We start from the raw sequence: 20,259 nt of genomic DNA, 5'->3' as shown, positions 1-20,259 counted from the left end.
TAAAAAAAAAACAGGTCGTGGTAGTGATATATGAGAGCTTGTACAATGTCTATTCGTGTTTGGCAGCTATAGCACCGTTTGACGTGGATGGACCCATGTTGACAGCATGTCTCTATCGCGACGACTAACGCCCATGATCATTATTAAACCGTTGTGGTAGCTGACGATGTGAACATATATTTGGACACAACGAATAGTGAATCCCGCGTAAGGATGATATCAACAAGCTCATAACCAACACTGGTAGCCAGTATGCGCTTCTTCAAAGCGTCGTCAATTAAGGAGAGAAACGGCACGGTGTGCGCTTTCTAGCAATGGGTAGCCGACGCCTGTGCTCATGCATACATAACACACTGCGCTTCAGCAACACGGGAGGTAGAGGTTCGTAGCCTGAGCCGCAAACGCGTGCGTTCCGCTGGCCTCTGTCTCGCAGGCGCGGCTCCCGCTCCACCAAGGCACGACATTCGCCCGTCGAAATCGCGTCCTTTCTGCAACGCATACTGCAGCAGTTTTGTTAGTCAGTGCTCTCACAACTGAAGCAGTCGGCCGCGGAGAAATCCCGTTGCTGCACGTGGAAGCTGCACTACTCCGATGAGCCGACGCACGCTAACACGAAGCCAAAGGCAAAGAACGTAACTCGGCGACGCCAGCGCGGCCAGTCTACCTCTCTGGTATCGAGACGCTTTAACCATTACCTCCGATATCGCGTGCAATCTCGGAGGAAACGCTAGTAAGTGTCGATCGTGAAGCATTACTTCTTTTCACACCTCACAGACGGCGGCACCGCCCCGCTCCGCCCGCCGTGAAAGAGAATGTGTGAAAGATATAAGGCGCGTTCGCGCCGTGTCTGGCATCTCCCGAGTTAGCTTACTCGGTAGAGCGTCGGGCGCTTGCCGTCGCGGCCGCAACGTCGTGGGTTCGATTCCCAGCGGGGTATATTTTTCTTGGTTTTTTCTTTCTCACCTGTTGGCGTCCATTTTATAACGTCATATCCGTGACGGATGTACTTGGTGGACCCCGGCATAAAACACTTTCGTGTTAAAAATGGCGAAAATATTCACCTCGCAATATACAGGTGATAGTACTCAGAATCGATAGCTAGGAATGTTTCGGGCACGTATAAGAATAAGCGCACATGATAATATGTTCTGCTTCAAGGCACCCAGCAGAAAATCAGGAATTGGAGTTAGTAAAATATGCGGACTGTTTCCAGGGCTAAAGTTGCGTAGTGGATTTTCAAATAAGGCATTGCCTTCGCTACTAAACAAACAACTTACAAATGTGCTTAAGTGTTCGTTGAATGGTCCCTGTGATGCACAATCACTATATCTAAGCAGAATACAGAACCAGTCATTTTCGAACAAAGGTACTTAAACTTGGGAAAGAGAGAGAGAAGAACATGTGAGAACGGTATTCGCGTTCGCTCCTCTCTAAAATGGATGACGGAAACACGGTATAGTACATAGAAATCGCCGCTTGTTTCCGACTTAGAGAATGAATGAAACGCTCAAGTTTCGCGATCTCTGCCTCCGTTAAAAACAGCTCTGAAGTCGACACTATGGTCCACACACCTTACAGGAAACCACCCGTGAAAACGTGCGGGTTCTCCAATCTGCATTACAAATGCGTTCGTCCGCGTTGTGTGCACACACACTGTGAGAATCAGCCCATCTGGTCCAAACGGCGCAGCATCTCACACTTCTTCGTGTTGAACCGCATGCGATTCCTCGGGTGTCACTAAGTCTTAAGGTAAAAGGAGAAGAGGGGCAAGGCACGGTAGGTGGTGCTTCCTTTGTGATTGCGCCCTCGTGACAGTTCGGCCGCAACAGCTTGAATTCTCATGGCTTGGCACTAGAGCAGTAGCGTCACATAACTTTCTTTCCGTGGGCTTTCTTCTTCCTTTGTGAGCCCCTAAGTTCCGCCTTTTTCTGGGAGGCTTGCGTGCTTCTCTGCTTATCGAAATCACAGTCTTCAAAGAGACTTGACCGAAAGCGTCAAAGCTAAACAGAAAAGAGCGCATTGATATGTGACTACAGCGCTTGTTTTCGCTGTGGCTCGCGGATTGACCATACTGCGCACAAAACGTTTGCCTCAGAGTGCGTTAAACAGAACAATTCGGACTTTCCGCTCGTTGAATAGGTGTCTGGAACTCCAGCAAGAAGAGAACGCTGTTATTTGGCGTTCGCTCTATTGTTCAGTTTTGATGCTACCGAATACAGCATCCAAGGTTGATTTTAAAGCGAGGGTTGAGTGATCGAAAGTCTACGCCACGTACTTCATGACGGCGTCAAACACACAGAAATCTACGCGACAAATGTCCTTGTTTTTCAGAAGTCCAAGAGCAGCACAAGAATAAACATTTCAATACTCAAAAGCTTTACAGAGAGCGGCGGCAGAAATGGAAAAAGAACGCAATCCTAATTTCACAATTCACTGCCGTGAACGGCAGGCTCAGGTACCAACGTTAAGGCGTGGTACAGGTGTTCTTACTGATTTGCTGTCGTAACCATAATTACATCTGAGATGAAGTTTGGTACAGCAAAAAAGTGATGCCTATATATTATCTTTTGTGAGAACATCATGTTACGCTTAATGAACTCAAGTTTTGGTCATATAGGACACCGCGTGTAATATTATTTTAAAAAGGGATTGCATCACAACTAGCTTTAGTATCTTATTAACTTGCATGCCATTTAAAGCAAACACAAACAAATCACCTGTGCCTAAAAGAAGGCTGACATAACGCAACAAAAAACAATAAAAAACAAAACAAATGCAGTCAACGTACGCAAGCGCAACCGCTTGAAAAGTTGTCTCGTAGTCTGGGACAGCAAGCAAAAAAAAAAAAGAAAAGTACGCCGAGGTGAACGGTGAGTGAGACAAGATTGGGAAAATACGTGAGCCTGAAAAGTAACGACGCTTCGAAGCCGCGAGTCCTAATCTCATTGGCTATCTGCTTTATTCAAACGGGAGCAGGGTCAAAGAAAGTAGAAATCAGCTTTCTTTTCAGGCGTATGCACTACCGTGTTTCTTACTGGGCCTCACCGCTATGGCTCTCAATGAACGGCGGCCGTAAGTAACGCCTTCCTCTCTCCCTTTACTGCTGCGCCCTCTCTGGTCTTTTGTAGCGGCCACCGGATGTTCTGCCTCGTAAACCTCTCCCCTGAAACTACCGCCTGGCCGTGCTCTGTGTTTTGTTTGTCCCAGTTGCTCCAAGGTGTAAAAACGTACGGGCCGGAGGACCATCGTTAGGCGCCAGGTGTCGTATGGTTCTGCCGGGTCGATAGGCCCTTACAAGGGCTCCTGGTCGATTGCTGCCTTCTTTGGACACATTGTGCCATTTTTTTACATCGTAGCTAGGCATAGATTGTTTTTTTTTTCTTTCTTACGAAGATAGGTGGCGGTACTGGCTTATGTAAGGTGGCACTACTAAGGAATGGGCTACTGCAGCGAATGAGAAAAACGCAGGGATATATATATCTGGAAAGGAAATATCGGCATCTTAACGAGAAGAGATCTCCAGCTGGCCACCCTGTGCTTATGAAGAGGAAAGGGGACGTGAGCGTGTGAAATAGGCGTAAGTTTTTAGACAACAGTATTGAAAGTTGGGCTAGTTGGTACGGCAGCATGTTTTTAGACAGCCTTCCGACCTACCTGACTTCATTGTAAAGAAAAATCACGGGCATTATTCTTTTTTTTTTTTGCGATGTCAACTGAGCTGTTAATGCGAGAGCTTTTCTGCAAGGCAATGAGTGTATACTTTTACAAGGAGTCCCAAAAATCCTTGCCACCCTGTTTAATGCATGTAATATAGCGATGAATGAGTGAACTTCGTGCCTGATATTCAGCCGGTAAAATCTTGTGAAGTAATTGGTATAGGTTCAGTCTTCCCGCGCAGTTTGTACCCAGTGTTAGTGATCCGTAGGCTAGGCACCAGGCTTATAGAGACGCACCGACGGTTCAGGCAAGCGATGCTCTCTGCGACGCCAGAACCATTGACCGATGTTCTGGCACCCCAGACTCTCTACCAGTGAAAACTCCATGCATCTCGTGGGAAAGCTAGGTTGATTTCTTCGTTCATGTACATTTCAATTGCGGAGCACTTTAAGGGAGCACCCTTGCAGTCGTCTCATTCTAAAAAGAGACAGGGCGTGCAAACACGGACACAAGAAAGAGATCAGGACACCACAAACGCCGACTAACAACTGAAGAGACGCACAACGGCTGAAAAGAAAGAAGGCACGAAAACTTATCTGCGCATGCCCATGCAACCGGCGAACCTATCAATCCGGCACGCGTGGCGGTCTACGTGGAAGATAACTGTTAAGGCATTTGATTTCATCTTTATGCAAGTTAATCGACGGTTGGCTCACGCATGCGCTACCACTCTTCTCGATATGCCATGCTTCAATCATCAGGCGCGTTTCTTCATTTCTATGCCGGTACAACACTGCGCATTCATCGAATTTTGGCGTGCACTTACAATCTCGACAATGTAAAGATAGATTAGAAGGTGAGCCTCCTGTTAGCGATCTCTTATGTTCCAACAATCTCTGGTTAATGCATCGGCCCGTCTGTCCTACGTAGAAGCGGCCGCAGCTGAAAGGGACCTTATACACCACACTCATACGGCAATCAGTGAATTTGTTGGTGTGTTTTACGAAACAATTATCGGTCCGCTTCTTGTCTTTTACTGGCTCATTCTTCCTCTGCACAGCGGCACAAATCTTACCTAGCTTATTGGCAGCCGTGAAAACAACATTAACGCCGTATCTACTTCCTACTTTCTTTAGCCTGTGAGATATGCAATGAATGTACGGAATACCTACGACACGTTTCTTCCTATCGCTTTCTGCAACCATGCTCGGACTTAACACAATAGACTTCTTTAAACGCTCAGCGACCGTGGCCACTGCATCACGAGGATACCCTAGATCTAAAAGACGCGTAACCCGTGCGCTAAAGCTATCACTCATTTTGTGCTCACACGACTTGGTGAGGGCTGACTTAAGGTGGCGGTCCCACTCCGGCGAACCCCCCTCCGCATTTTACGCATTGTTTGCGGACACACTGTGCTCGCTGCGCTTGACAAATAAATATTAATTGTAATAATTCAGAAAGCTTATGATCTCCGCTTTCTAATGACACCTGGTGTTAATGCCTGTTCGGAAGCGTTACCTAATAGCAATGAAAATAGTGTGAGCAACAAAAGGCATTTTCGTTGTACAAGCCTCCGTTGTACTGCCAGTACGGCGAAACTGTTCAACATAACATGACCAAATTTACCGTGTCTTTAGAAGAAGTGCTATTTAAGGTTTCTATGAAGAGATATTAGCCATAAAATAATTAGTAATTTATTTACGCTCCAATAAAAATGGGCAAAATATTAAAAGTTTTTGTGAGAATATCTTTTTTACTTTTCAAAGCAGAACAATAATATTTATTGGCTACGTAGACTACATTACACTTATTTTCCATGCGAAGTTGCTTTGTGTTCTGACGAAAACTTGATGAATTATTATTGTGTCAATGCGGCAGTTTATGGCTGTACTTGGTCACGCATTACCGATGAAGCGACAAAACTATACAAGCTGATACTGTGAACTTCTACATGATGAAGAAGCAAGGCCCTTTCTATGATTCTATGAAGAGAAAATTCCTTTATCTTTATTAGGAAACCTGCAAGACAGCAGTGAATTTACGTAATTTTCCTGCTGACCAATACCGTAGAAACTCGCTTTTTTTTTCATTTAGACGCTAATTGCCAACAAGTATTGCACATTAGTAGAGGCATATTGTGTCTTTTATCTACTTGTGCTCACTAAGTTGACCATTCAGTGCTTCAAACAAAATATTTTCAATGAATCATAAGTCTCACAGGCGTTTTTTGGTGGTAGCTCCATCTATGAAATGAAACATCAAGTTGCTTTATGCGAGTTCAAGCGTTCGCCAAAAGTGGCGCAATTAAACATAATAAAACGGGTAGAACAGGCATGAATTAGTTTGCTTCACTAGCTAAGTCTAGTCGCCGCGCGTAACGAACACCAACCGTAAAAGGAGGAGGGCTTAGTGATAAACCCTTTCCACTCGCCCCACGTCAGCAGGTGGGGCGGTCTCATCAAGCGGCAAATGGTTTCGGTATGCAGCACGGTGTAAGATATATACTCTTTAGGTGAGGACACTCGCGAGACGCGATCGACCAGATAAAGTAACAACGCCGAGAGCCCGTCGGACCGCTGACGGCAGCGGATACCTACCGGCGGGAAGATGCAACTTCAAAACAAAAACGCGTTCCCGTAGCAACTGGCGCTTCGCGGGAAATCTGAATTTCCTAGTCAGCGAACGCGGCTACGGCACGCCAGCAACTCAAGTTAGAAACGCATACCGCGTTTTTCACGAGCGAAAAACAAGACATGCAGCGGACGCCGGCGTTGCCGCCGACTGCGTCGGTTGCTATAGCAACGGTGCAGAAAGCATTTTCTTTCTTTAAGTTGCGTCTTCCCGCCGCTAGATACCCGATGCGGTCACCGGACCAACAGACGCGCGCCGTTGTTACTTTATCTGGTCGAACGCGCTCTGCATGCAAGCCGAGGAGTGTCCACACCTAAAGAGTATATATCTTACACCGTGGTATGCAGGAAGATTGCGCGTTCGTCACGCGTTCTTAGAACCAGTGTTCCCCGGCACGTCTTTAGTAATGTGCATCTCTTTGTGGTTCAGCTGCTCGTATTTTGCGCGTTCCTTTGAGTGTTTTCGTGCCTGTGAGGTTCGAAATTGTGAAAGGAAGGACGCTGACATGCCGTGTGAATGATACGTATGTAGCGCCGCTTCAAAGGGGACACAATGGTGAACGTATGAAAGCTTGTCATTGCCGGAATTTTCAAAGTATGCCTGTCGAGCACTGTGCCGACAACTTCCACTGACCAGTAGTGGTAAGTTGTACCCAATCAGGTAATTACATCCTAGTTGCAACGATGCGACAGAAGCGAGACTTTGTTGAAGATGCAGAACGTTCTAGTCAACGTGGCAGAATATTCAATGTACGGGACCCTGGAAAAGTTATATTGTGCTTTGTGAAAAGACGCACTCACTTCGGATAAGACGATCACTGTATTTGCCACTAATGAGCGCTACGGTGTCAGGAAACAGTTCGACTGAGGAGGACTACTCTACCTAGTGGGGATAACGCTGTTGCGCACTGCTACTTTGTCGTAAAGCGGCTTGCTGCGTAGCCAGAACTACTACTAATGTTCGGATAACAACTAGTTCGTAGCAAAGTACAAGGCGGGCAGTGCAATGTCTGGTCAAGGAAGAATAACCTGACTTAGACGCACGTGAGAGTGGCCACATGAACAAAATAGTGCCGATACATATGCTACTGACGAACATTTTGTTGAAAAACTTTTGCGGCAACCTAAATAGAAAACTTGTCGATGGTGCCTGTAAGTCGAAATAAAGGAAAACCACAGCTTTCCACAACAAATAGGTGTATTCATGCTTTTATAGAACAAGCATAAATAGAAACTGGATTCTGTAAAAGCCTACATGACCGGTCATGTAAGCCCCCAGGGCGACCCTGTCCAGCTCTGACCCAGTGCAGCAACAAGCCCTGGTCGACCGTCGTGCCCGGGCGGCGGCAAGAGCCAATGGTCTTCCGGACTAGGAGGCCCACCCCCAATAGCGACTTATTTCTACCAATAAATGTTGTATTAATAATATCTGGGGTTTAACGTCCCAAAACCACGATATGATTATGAGAGACGCCGTAGTGGAGGGCTCCGGAAATTTCGACCTCCTGGGGTTCTTTAACGTGCACCTAAATCTAACTACACGGGCCTCAAACATTTTCGCCTCCATCGAAAATGCAGCCGCCGCAGCCGGGATTCGATCCCGCGACCTTCGGGTCAGCAGTCGAGCGCCATAACCAGTAGACCACCGTGGCGGGGCAATAAATGTTGTATTCTTTCCCTCCCACAGGGGGGGGGGGGGGGCGCCCAGCCCCCTCGTGTGCACGCCTACGCTGGCCGATGTAGCTATACTCAGTTTCATACAAAATATGCAACGCTGTGGAAGCTATACAAGAAGTGCAGTCAGCAGTATGTGTGACTACGCGCGTCTTGCGCCTGGCTTTCATCGTTGTAAACGCTCGTGCGAGACGACCACGAACGCGCCTGCACAGCGTCGCGAAAGGTTACAAATGAGAACAGAGACGAAAATAACGGGGTGTCTTGCCCTCCAACGCACAAACCATCTTGGTTTATTACTTCCCAAGAGAAAAAAAATCATGCCTCACATGGATAAATCATTGTCTTCTTCCTCACGCAAACGCATTCATTGTCAGACGTCTCGCTGGCAGAAGTATGTGTTCTAGGAGGTTCTAACTCCGGTAATTAGTGGTAGTCATGTGTTCAACTGATCATGAAGATGTACTTTATTTTGGTAACCGTTTATTGCAGTTTGAGAGGATGAAATTTCGCAGATAACTCTCGAATTATAATTTGCTGAAATCTGTCTGTCCATTTTTTCCTCCTTCACTTGTAATAAGCAAAAGCACGCCCCCCCCCCCCTCCTCACACACACACACACACAAAAGACATGCGCTCGCGCGATGCTATAAAAGTCACTGGCATGGCCGCTAAAATGAACTAAATTGATTGTTTTAGTAGCGGCCGTGCAATTCCACTGAAACGCTGCGAAGCGTTTGATTGATGTTTTGTTCAATACTATTTCACTGAGGGACATTATATTATGTGAGTGAGTGGGTTAGTGAGAGCGTAGCGCGTGCGTGTGGGTGAGAGCGTGTGTGAGAGCACGCTGTTGTACGCACCAGTGTGCGTGTGTGTGCGTGTTTTTTTTTCTTTTGTTCTCAAGCGATTGTATTTAGACGCTGCGCTGTCCTTTCTCAAGGGCTGCAATAGTAAGCGAGCGTTTGTCCTTACAAACTGGGGCACTTATCGTCATGTCGTTGAAACGACGCCAACAGTTGGCCCCGATTGTAGGTGAAAGACGCCGTCCGCGTTTGTGCTCCTTGCTTTTTGTCGGCCGATTTCCGTCACCTAGCGCGACATATAACATATAAAACACGCGCGAGGCGACGCTGACCATACTTGCGCGCGCAATTTTCTCGCTTTCTGCAAACGTGGATGAGTGGCGTCGTCTGTTGTCGTTTTTCGAACTATTGGCAAGATGGTGGTAGTGGAACCGCCACCTTAAGGCAATACATGGCGATGCCGTTTTTACAGCGAAAGCTGTTATGAGATCATTTCACCGGCCGTTTTTGGCGCCGTAGTTGTCCGCCGCCGCCGCCGCCGCCGCCGCCGCCGGTGTCCGTAACCAGTATCGCTCGAAATAAGAAAAAAAAACTAAATAAGAAAAAAATTCCAGGATGGAACGAGGTTCGAACCTGGGTCCTCTGCGTGGGAGCCCAGTATTCAACCTCTGAGCCATACCGGTGCTTGAAACTGCTTTGCTAAAAGGTCCTATACAGGCTTCATGTCGGGAAGGAACCACATTAGCATATGCAATATAGCGTGGTAGAAGAGTAAAATAAGCACCAAGCGTAGCACAACGCGAATTCTGTAACCAGGCGTCACATTTATGCGAATTGCGCAACGAGCAGGTTGTTGAATGCTTCCAACCCATTACAAAGGACCCTGCCATAATTCTTCATCATCAGGCACAGCATCAACAAAGTGCGCATAATGCCTTACATGGGTTTAGCAGGTACCAACGCTCTCCGTAGAATGACAAAAAATGGCAGAGTGCCTGCTGGCCTACATCTCAAAAATTACAATTATTTATAGCGTAGTGGGTTCCTCGCAAGTGCACTTGGATTGGTTGCCAAGGAAGCCCATAAGCGCATGATACACTTCCTCTGGGTCTCAGTAAAATTACAATGATTTATAGCGTAGTGGGTTCCTCGCAAGGGCACTTGTTAAAATGTGTTAATGATTGTATTAACGAACAAGGCGACCAGACGGTTTTCACCGATAAATGTGGTGTTTCTACCGGGGCATTTCTAGAAATCCTTTCTATGTATTTAAAGTCGACGCTTCTAGGTTGGAAGGAAGGCATTTATGTGCAGAAATCAGGGATATGTATTGGTTCTAAGGTTGCTCCGGTTCTTAGTGATTTATACCTTAGCAAGATTGACAATCGTTTGGAAGGCGCCTTAGGTAATTCGGTTATTAAGGTTTTTCGTTATGTGGACGACTACTTGATTTTTTGTAGTGATGAGGACTTTGAAAAGGTGGTAACTTCCGTGAGCGAAAAATTTGAATTAAATGGAGGAGGGCTGAGCTTTACTAAAGAGGTGCCTCAGAATAATGGAATACAATTTCTAGACATATCCTTAACGTTCCAGAAGAACCACGTGTGCTGGCAGTATTCTCCTAGATCTTCCAAACCGCTGTTAAATTTTTCGTCGAAGCACTCGAAGGTTGTAAAAAACGGCATCGCCATGTATTGCCTTAAATCAGCCCTCACCAAGTCGTGTGAGCACAAAATGAGTGATAGCTTTAGCGCACAGGTTACGCGTCTTTTAGATGTAGGGTATCCTCGTGATGCAGTGGCCACGGTCGCTGAGCGTTTAAAGAAGTCTATTGTGTTAAGTCCGAGCATGGTTGCAGAAAGCGATAGGAAGAAACGTGTCGTAGGTATTCCGTACATTCATTGCATATATCACAGGCTAAAGAAAGTAGGAAGTAGATACGGCGTTAATGTTGTTTTCACGGCTGCCAATAAGCTAGGTAAGATTTGTGCCGCTGTGCAGAGGAAGAATGAGCGAGTAAAAGACAAGAAGCGGACCAATAATTGTTTCGTAAAACACACCAACAAATTCACTGATTGCCGTACGAGTGTGGTGTATAAGGTCCCTTTCAGCTGCGGCCGCTTCTACGTAGGACAGACGGGCCGATGCATTAACCAGAGATTGTTGGAACATAAGAGATCGCTAACAGGAGGCTCACCTTCTAATCTATCTTTACATTGTCGAGATTGTAAGTGCACGCCAAAATTCGATGAATGCGCAGTGTTGTACCGGCATAGAAATGAAGAAACGCGCCTGATGATTGAAGCATGGCATATCGAGAATAGTGGTAGCGCATGCGTGGGCCAACCGTCGATTAACTTGCATAAAGATGAAATCAAATGCCTTAACAGTTATCTTCCACGTAGACCGCCACGCGTGCCGGATTGATAGGTTCGCCGGTTGCATGGGCATGCGCAGATAAGTTTTCGTGCCTTCTTTCTTTTCAGCCGTTGCGCGTCTCTTCAGTTGTTAGTCGGCGTTTGTGGTGTCCTGATCTCTTTCTTGTGTCCGTGTTTGCACGCCCTGTCTCTTTTTAGAATGAATACGTACCAACTAGCTCAGCTCTCTGTTATTCTAAGTCGTCTCATGTCTCGCGATTGGCTCACGCAGGTCCCACGTTCCATACAGATAACCCGAGCAGGTTGCACCTTTGGAACACCAGCGCACGCTTGCCCGTGAACGACAGCTTCGCCGACGGGCTAATTCATGTGTGTGAGCCAGGTGCGCGACAGCGAAACGCCAGCGTCAGGAGTTAGACGTAACTCCTGACGCTGGCGTTTCGAACACGAGGTCCCGGTCATCATTCCCGATTGTGATGAAATTTACTGTAGGTCTAGGCATTACACCCGGAACAATGGTTTCGCAGTTAGTTTCGCGCAAAAAAATTTTGTTCGCCTGAAAAAAAAATATACAACTTTTGGCCGCAAAAAAAAAAAAAAACGCTTTTCCGCTAATTTCGCGATTTCTGAACTTTGAGCGCACCTAGGGAAAAAACGGTGCACTTCTTCGTCACAATATTTATTCCACTTAAAGAACAAGTGAAATAAAATCGTATGAGTGTATTACTTCTCTTGCTTGTCGAAGCACTTTCGAAGAAAAAAATCACAAATTTGGCAAACCGCACAAACTACCTCTATTTCAGGAACTTATTTCTGCAAGCAAGTTAAAGTGAGGATAATGAAAATCGGTACATATTAACTTTGGTACTTTCGCTCTCTTTTAAAATAATTGGTTTTATCGCGCTCCGTTTTACTCGATAATTGGGCTTGAACGTAAGTGATTTACCAAAAACGCCGAACATTGAAAATGATTTTCTGAAAAAGGCCATTTTTAATTTTTTTTTAAAATCCCTCTGATTGGAGTCAAGGACGTCATCTACTATTGTGCAGAAAAAAACGTTGCATTATTTTTGTTGCTAACAAGTTATAGTGCGTCAAATGTGACCATGCCAGCCTAGCGGCCGCGTCGTTCGTTGTGGGCTGACACTCGGATATAAGTTGCTAAAAATACTTGTACGTGACATAATCACAAATCAGCAGCTCCACACCAACAAATGCGCAGCCCGGTGTCATGGTTAAGCAAGCTTTGTCTTGGGATCAGCCGCTTGACAAACCCGCAGCAGCGGCCGCTCGATGCTGCGGGCACTCACAATACATGAGTACCGCTTCGACTGTGGATGAGCTCCACTTGCGCGACAAACTACGCTCAGAGGACAAACGAGAGAAGGAATGCATCACTGTGAAAGTTAAAGGCCGTTAAGTGCCAACAAATGTCATAATATGCAACGAAAACTCTGCCGGCAATTTCCCTGTGAGCGCCTTCAATACAGTACGGATGTATTTTTTTTCCCTGCTGTTATGCCCGAAGCCGCATAATATCGTGATAAACGCTCGACTTGCGTTGAATATTCTATCTGCGGACGCCCAACAATACAGTATTGTAAAAGCGGTTCTTTAATGAAGTAAAGGACTTGGACACACTTCTTTTCATAGCCGGCTGACACAAGTGTTCTGGCACGTGATGAACAACTGCAGTTTGAGTTGCTCGACCATCGGAAGCACGTATGACAGCTTTCTTTAGATGTCAATGGCTTTCTTTTGTGCCATATGTTGCTCATAGAATGAACCTAATTATATTTAGGCCATCCGAAGAGAGAAAGCAACACATGAGCGCACTATTGGAGGCGTTCACTGGGAAATCGCCGGCAGGGTTTTCGTTGCATACTATGACATTTGTTGACACTTAACGGCCTTTAACTTTCACAGTGATGCATTCCTTCTCTCGTTTGTCTTCTGAGCGTAGTTTGGCGCTCAAGCGGAGCTCATCCGCAGTCGAAGCGGCAGTCATGTAATGTGAGTGCCCTCAGCATCGAGCGGCCGCTGCTGCGGGTTTGTCAAGCGGCTGATCCCAAGACAAAGCTTGCTTAACCATGACACCGGGCTGCTCATTTGTTGGTGTGGAGCTGCTGGTTTGTGATTATGTCACGTACAAGTATTTTTAGCAACTTATATTCGAGTTTCAGCCCATAACGAACGACGTGGCCGCTGGGCTGGCATGGTCACATTTGACGCACTATAACTTGTTAGCAACCAAAATAATGCAACGTTTCTTTTTCTGCACAATAGTAGATGACGTCCTTGACTTCAATCTGAGGGATTCTTAAAAAAAAAATTTAAAATGGCCTTTTTCAGAAAATCATTTTTAAAGTTCGGCGTTTTTGGTAAATCACTTACGTTTCAGCCCAATTATCGAGTAAAACGGAGTGCGATAAAACCACGCAAATTATTTTAAAAGAGAGCGAAAGTATCAAAGTTAATATGTACCGATTTTTATTATTCTCACTTTAACTTGCTTGCAGCAATAAATTCCTGAAATAAAGGCATTTTGTAAGTTTGTGATTTTTTTATTCAAACGTGCTTCGACAAGCAAGGGAAATAATAGACTCATAAGATTTTATTTCACTTGTTCTTTAAGGGGAATAAATATTGTGACGAAGAAGTGCACCGTTTTTTCCGTAGATGCGCTCAAAATTAAGAAATCGCGAAATTGGCGGAAAAGCGTCTTTTGCGGCCAAAATTTATATATATTTTTTTTCAGGCGAACAATTTTTTTTCGCAAAACTAACTGCGAAACCATTGTTCTGGTTGTAGTGCCTAGACCTACAGTAAATTTCATCACAATCGGGAATGGTGAGCGGGACCTCGTGTTCGATCTTATCTGGACACACCCAGGGGACCATACGACACAAAATAGATAATCGCAACACAAATCAGATAATCACAAGAAAAGAAAAGAGAAGAAAAGCATGTAAAATATCACGGAACCACAGGGAAATTGCCTAAAACCGCACGAAAGAGCAGATATAGAGAAGATAAACACAAGGGAAACAAGGGCGAATCAATGCTCCCCAGTCCGTACAGCTTTCACTTTGCGTGGAACTCACTTTGATTTGATCGTGCAGAAAACCTAACAACAAACGTAATTCGAAAGGTGCCACGCTGCTTTGAGAGAGACCTGGATTGCACGGCATCAGGTTGAAGCCCCAGTTTAGCCGAGTTAATGAGTTTCGTTCGTGTCCTTCTACAGTGCTAAACTCATTGATAAAATGACGAGCACGTGTTGCAATTTCAAACTCGTTCACCAAGTAACATTAACTAATATAGCGTAAGGCACGTTCGCAAAGCAAGCGACAAACAATTAAAGTAGCATCAAATAATCGGAACCGGATAGCGGCAAGGCAGGCCACTTATTCGATGATCGCTGACAGAAGGCAAGTCGCAAATAATTTCTGTCTCTGCGGACGCGGTACTGATAAATTGGAAAATGATGTTCCGTGAGCTGAGGTTGCCTTTTGATTTCCTGAAACGCAATTGATTAGCGCCGCTACACGCGGTGCCTGTAATTTGAATCAAGTGTACATAAAAGTCTGTGCTCTTAATATTATTTCATTCTTTAGTTATGGAGTACATGTTTGAGCGCCGCGTGGGTATAGAAGGTGCGGGTAACGTTCACGTCGACGTTCCCGCAATACCTTTTGGAAGTTGACTCGCGTATTCGCCACTGCTCCTCTTAGGCACTCATCCTGCATTCAATCTAAAGTAAGACATCTTTGGTCCACTGATCCGTCAAGAACTTTCTATTCTAGAAAGATATCCGACTGTGTACGCCAGCTAAATAAATGATGTCGGTTCTGTTTATTGATGAAGTACGAAATGTGCTCATGTGTCCGTGTTTGTACGCCCTGTTTTTTTAGAATGAGTGCTCACGTACATTCAGCTTAGGTGAAAAAATTGGTGAAGCATACACCAAGTCGCTCAAGGCTTGAAACATGGAAACTGGACGATTCTTAAGCCTAATACGGTTGCTTCTAGGTTGTTGCTAGGCTTTAGCTAGGTTAGTCAAGACACGGATGTCCAAAGTCCAGAACCGAGCGTTCGCACCACCCATAGATCTACGGGCACGTCGTCGTTGGCGTAGGGCTTCCATCACTTCGGGCTCTTCTCGCAGCCGCCCTTGCCTTTCCCGTTCCCTAGTATGGCAGCTTCGCACTGTATTCGTGCCAAGCCTGAAAGAACAGCGCAGCTGGGTGGCAGTCTTTGTTTCTCACTATTTTCGCCTTCTTTCTTCTCCTTAAGTTTCGCTTCATTTTGTTTCTAGTATGTCTACTTGGCATCTCTTTCTTTCTCTTTCCCGCCATTTTTAATCTTTATTTCTCTTTCATCCGTTTCTTTAGGTCTGCTGTTTCTCTCTCTTTCCATTTCTTTAATTCTCTATTGATATTTTCATTTTTTTTTGTACCTCGTTCTCTCTGTGCTTATTTCTCTCCCTATATGTGTTTCTCTTTCTTTCTCTTTCTTTATATTTCTCTGTCTTTCTATATTTTTGTGCCTTTATTGCCATTACTTCTCTTAGCTTTTTCTCTGTCTTTCTTTCTACAGCTTTCTCTCTCTCTCTTAGTCCACCAGTGGTGAGTAGTGGGACTAGCCCATTTTCTGTGGCACATGCCCGTTCATGATGATGATGATAGTTTTCTGATAGGCAGCACAAATTGCGGCTGCCTTCAATAGCTTCGCTGTTAAAAAGGGAAATCAAGACTGAATGAAACACTGTAAAAAAAAGTTAGCTAGACAGCTTTGTTTTTCCCATCTGTCTTTCTCTCTCGTTTTTTTTTTTAACCTCCCTATTGGACATCGCACTCACTTTTCCGTCTACATTCGTCCACCTCTTCAAAATTTGGTCCATTATAACTTTAATGTTTCGTTTAGTTGTACATCCTTACTTTATAATTACTCTAAGAATAAAGATTGCTACGCTACAGTGGTAATCCGAGGAATCGGTAAGTCAAGGGATCGAGACGCTATCCTCGCTGCCAGCGGTTTGCCAAGACACCCACGGGCTTTCCAGGCGAAGAATACAGGCGGTTCTAATTAAGCCGTCGCTGAAAAGGATGAGGGGTCTTCCCGAGCTCCCCTTGCCGCAAAGGCGCGCGTTCTAACGAGCCCGGGGGCACGAGCCGCACGACCCACGAAGGCACAGCTCATGCCAAAGGTCCCCATGGCTCCCCGTTTCTTTCACAAAGAACCTGCAGCCTGCGCAATCAGTCCTTGCGTTTCCGCGGTCGGCTAACGAGGTTCCGAACGGCTACGCCGTGCGTTTCCGCTGCACGAGTGTCAAAGTGCTTTCTTCAGTTATTCCACATCTTCCTTTCCCCATCGTCCCATCTTCAATGATGAGTGTCGCTACGCAAGACCGAGTATTCGGTTCTAAAGCTTCGAGCGCGTTCGTAAAAATGCGACGAGGAATTAGTCTGTCGCATACATTTCAACGAATTCTCGGCCATAATCGCAATATGATAAGGAACCCTCGAAAGGGTAACGCTACTTCTCCACATACAACCATGTGGACATTGAATGATCACAGATAAGGTATTGTTACGTTTAGTTGGGATGAAACAATCAGAAGCCAAAGGAAAACAGAGGTCAATGTAAGTAAGAGACGAAGCCAGCGACGAAAGACGAAGTAGTACAGGAAGAACACAAGCGCTTTGGTTCTTCCTGTGCAACTTCGTCTTTGCCCTCGTTTGTTTCCGCGCTATGCTACAAGCCAGTTTGCGATGAACCAACAAGCCCATATTGGTACCCTTTAAAGGGGCCCTGCAAAACTTTGTCAGCATGGTGAGAAAATGCCGCCGATCGGTATAGGAGAGGCTCCTGAGAACGTGCGAGCCGAGCATTAGAGCGCAGCACGCCGCCTGGAATTTACAAATAATTCTTAAAAGTGAGCTATAAATCGCTCCCTGTTCTCTTTAAAAAACGACAGGCCTGCGCAGAAAGCGCTGCACAGTCACAGCGAAAGCAGGAAGAGCGGCATTTCTAGAACCCGTTATAAACTCTCTTGGGACAAGTACACTAGCAACGCACCCACTACGCCACAAATCATATTTTTTGTGAAGTTGGGAAGCACCCACTACGCCAATATTCGTAATTCCGTGGGGAAGCGAGGTATCATCTGTAAGGAATTGTGTGCCCTTTGTTGATGCGAAGGCTGATGACGATGAAGAATTATGGCTGAGCCCTCTGTAAGGGGTTCGAAGCTTTAAACGATCCACGGTTAAGTAATTCGCATAGTGTGACACCCAGTCGTTATTTCACTCCTGCACCACGCTGTATAACATACGTTAACGTGAATCCAAAAAACGGCAGGAACCCACCCCCTGTTTACGGATTTTTTCATACGTTAACGTGAGAAAGAGAGAGAGGGGGGGAAAGAACTTTATTGAGACCCTGAGGAAATGGACGATGGGGGTCTTATGGGCCTCCTTGGCAACCAATAGAAGTGCACTTGCGAGGAACCCACTTCACTATAAGTCAATGTAATTTTTCTGAAGTAGGGAAGCAGCCACTATGACATTTTTCGTCATTATGCGGAGAACCCTGGTACCCGCTAAACACCTGTAAGGCATTATGCGCACTTTGTTGATTCTGTGGCTGATGATGATGAAGAATTATGGCAGAGTCCTTTGAAATGGGTTGGAAGCAGTCAACAACCCACACGTTGAGCAAGTCGCATTATGTGACGTCTGGTTACGGAATTCGCGTTGCCTGACGCCTGGTTGTCATTTTACTCTTCTACCACGCTACGTTACATATGTTAGCGTGGTTCCTTCCCGACATGAAGCCTGTATCAGGTCTTTTTGCGAAGACGTGTCAAGCACCGGCATGGCTCCGAGGTAGATTACTGGGCTCCAACGCAGGGGGCCGAAGTTCGAACCCCGTTCCATCATCCTGGGGTTCTTTTCTTATTTCCTTTTTTTTTCTTATTTCGTGCGATAGCGGTTACGGACACCGGCGGCGACGGGCAACTACGACGCCAAGAACGGCTCTTGTTGAGATCTCATAACAGCTTTTGCTGTAAAATGATGCCATATACTCAAATGACCGCGCCATAGACTCATATTCACGGTCATTGTCTGACTGGAGCGTCCTTGGCTCCATAGTTACTGCGCCAGCCGCGGGAAGCCGCCACCTGCCCGAGCGCGCGCTCGCGATGTCATGCAACGCTAGCCACGCGCTCAAAAAAAAATAAAAAATAAAAAAAAAAATGTGCTCAAGGTGATGACGCACGCGTGCCGTGATTTGTCCCCCGTGCCATCCCTCCCAGCTTAGCTTCCGGCACGTTTGTCCGGACGAGTAAAAAGAGAAAGCAATAACAGCGTGCGACAAATCTCTAACTCCGCTCATACTTGAAGGATCGCAAAAAAAAAAAAAAACACTTGCGGCGGTCGATTCGTGATGCAATAAACATTTTTAGTGAAGCCATTCGATGGTTAGAAGTGTTTCAGGGCCCCTTTGAGAGGCGAGCCTTCATCTGCCGCAATATGTCTTCGGCTTTTTACCCATAAAGACAGCGCTATCGGTTAGAGTTCAGAGTTCACATACATCTTTGGGTGCACCACTACCTTCAAACATTTATTCTCTCAGCTTACACTCTCGTAATGTATTTATCTCGATTAAACCGCGACACAGGACGGGACAAAACGAAAGAAAGAAATGAGACAAAATGCGCTTGTTTGTAAATTAGGTTAAGTCAGTTTAGTCAACTCTTCATAAGAATTTTTCATCTTCCCCTGACTCCTGCCTCGTGTTTATAATTCATAGATTCCTTCAACAATATTCCTTACCAATGTCCACTGTCCAGGTTTTCTAAACTTTTCTGTACATTCTTTCATAGCACTTGCTTACATTCGGCTCTTAACTGTCATGGTGGCTTAGCGGCTAGACTTTTGCAATGTTTGGCATGAGGGCTGAAATTCAATTTCCGGCTCAGATAGCCCGAGTTACACAGGATTATAGGATACCAATCGCGATAATACGCTGCCTTGTGGGGCGCCTCGACAAACGGGGCTGGTACTCAAGGACGCCTTCTTCACTTTGTGCCAGTAGTACAGGCCATACAAGCAAGGACTGAAGCTGTGCTAGTTGGCTATGATTTTTCGCACAGGGCGCTTCTTTATAATATGTCTAATAAAATGCACAGGAAGAAGAGGGAAACAGTAATACATCACGCTTGACGATGCTTGCCTATATGAGTACAATGGTTTCGTGATGCAATGTAGGGATTAAATAGAAACGGAAGCGATATGATTATGAAAGACGCCGTAATGGAGGGCTCCGGAAATTACGACTACCTGGGATTCTGTAAGAGGCCCCTGCAGCACGTTTTCAGCATGGTAAAAAAAAAAAACACTGCCGATCGGTGGTCGAGGCTCCCGAGAACACGCGTGCCAAACATTTTAGCGCAGCACGCGGCCTGGGATTTACAATGAATTCGCAAAGTCAGCAAAAAGTGCTCCCTGTTCTCCCGACAAAAATTATGCCATATCCACGAAGTGAATGATGATTGAGGAGCTGGCTCGGGGATAATCGGGTTTTGACTGAGTTATTATCACCATCAAGGCTCTCGAAGAACAAGAAGAAGACGACTTCTCTTTCGCGCGAGCGTGCGCATGCTACAGTTGGCTATGCTATATGTGGTTTTGCCTACATTAATATCATATCAAGGCTCTCGAAGAAAAAGAGTAAGAAGACTTCTATTTCGCGCGAGCTGTGCCTGTAGCGGGCGCCTCTGGAACTAAGGTTATACGCTAACGACGCGGGACTTTGCCCCAGCTTAAGAACCTGGCCAACTAGCTCCTAAAAATAATGCTTTCGGTCGGCGTCACAGGCAGGTTCCACGCCCTTGGATGATTTGAACATGGCGCGCTCAGTAGTTACTGCGGCCGCCGCGAGAGGCCGCCACTCGCCTGCGCGCGCGCGCGCGCGCGCTCTATCGCACTGAAATACGCCACTCGTTCGAAGAAAAAAAAATGTTCTCACGGTCAGGAGGCGCGCGTGCCGTACCTTCTTCTCCCGTGCCATCCCCTCCTGCTTAGCTTCCAGCGCTTTCGTCGG

The sequence above is a fragment of the Rhipicephalus sanguineus genome, chromosome 9 (genome assembly GCF_013339695.2).
Source record: "Rhipicephalus sanguineus isolate Rsan-2018 chromosome 9, BIME_Rsan_1.4, whole genome shotgun sequence".
In the NCBI taxonomy this organism is placed as follows: domain Eukaryota; kingdom Metazoa; phylum Arthropoda; class Arachnida; order Ixodida; family Ixodidae; genus Rhipicephalus; species Rhipicephalus sanguineus.
The sequence above is the reverse complement of the archived record's forward strand: the minus strand, read 5'-3'. Positions refer to the sequence as shown.